The sequence below is a fragment of the Eriocheir sinensis genome, chromosome 49 (assembly GCF_024679095.1).
Source record: "Eriocheir sinensis breed Jianghai 21 chromosome 49, ASM2467909v1, whole genome shotgun sequence".
NCBI classification, from domain to species: domain Eukaryota; kingdom Metazoa; phylum Arthropoda; class Malacostraca; order Decapoda; family Varunidae; genus Eriocheir; species Eriocheir sinensis.
Window position 1 is genome coordinate 4,803,964 of NC_066557.1, and position 1,240 is coordinate 4,805,203.

Below are 1,240 nucleotides of genomic sequence, written 5' to 3' on the forward strand. Positions count from 1 at the left end.
TCGCCGCTAACTCAGGTAAGGATGAAGAGGTAATTAACAGGTAACCCGGTAGCACTTTGATCCCGTCTGACTCACCTGTACCAGCGACGGGACAAATTTTCGCCAAGACATAAACCCCCAAAAATAGAAGATGCATAAACTGATCACGTATGCGTTGATATATATTATGAATTGGCTTGCTGGAGTGATGATTTTGTTTCTTATTTTTCTCGCTTAGAGGGAAGGGCCCTTGAGAAACATTATCCCCGCAGCTACCGGGTTAAGTCTATCAGAGAACAAATGACGAAGAGATTAAGAGGTTGGGGGTGAGTAATGAACAATAGACGAGTGAACGAAGATAAGTGAATGAGACTATTTATATGAAATGTAAGATACACCAACTCTAAAAACTATCGCAGCATAGAGTGAACGATAAGTTATGGAAAGATGAGAATAATGTAATATGCCCTATTCGCATGTCTTAGGGGCTATTACACTGGGCAAATTTTCCGTGGATCTTCAGTCAAACCACAATTTCCGCTGGCGTGGTTCTCATTTGTTTCTTGTTATTGCTGGTGCTGATGATGGTGAGTAATACCGTCGTCCTTCGGTGAAATCTACCGTAGTTTTGGAAGATCGTGGACACGTCAGAAAACCACGAAAATATATATGAGAACCACGCCAGCGGAAATCGTCGTTTAACTGAAGATCCACGGAAAATTTGCCCAGTGTAATAGCCCCTTTAATATCTACCGTCACTGGTCTCAAAGTGTTTAAACTAGAAAGCATAGAACAGCAACGTGTGAAGCCTACATACATTACCCTCAACTGCTTCTTTTGTCTGGCATTAATTCCGTATTTAGCTGCCATTCGTTTGTTCAATCGCTATTTGTTTTATATTGCTTGGAAGGTTCAAATGACAAGAAACTACCTTCTCCGTTGTTGTATTTCTTCACCAATAAGTTGATAAGTCAATCACGAATACTAGAAGAGACGCGAATAAGAACGTGTTTATGTATGGATAGGCTGGGAGAGCAGGAGAGGAAAAGTTAGAGAATGTTATTAATTAGTGGGAAGGGTAAAAGAAGGAAAAAGTTAAAAAAAAATGTGTATTGAGATGGACTGGTTGTAAGAGAAAGGGGAAAAATGAAAATTATATGAATTTATGGGAAGGGTAAGAAAAGGAAAAGAATGTGTATATGGATTGGTTCGAGAAGTAGTAAAAAATAAATAATGCGAATGGGTCGAGGGTAGGAGAAGG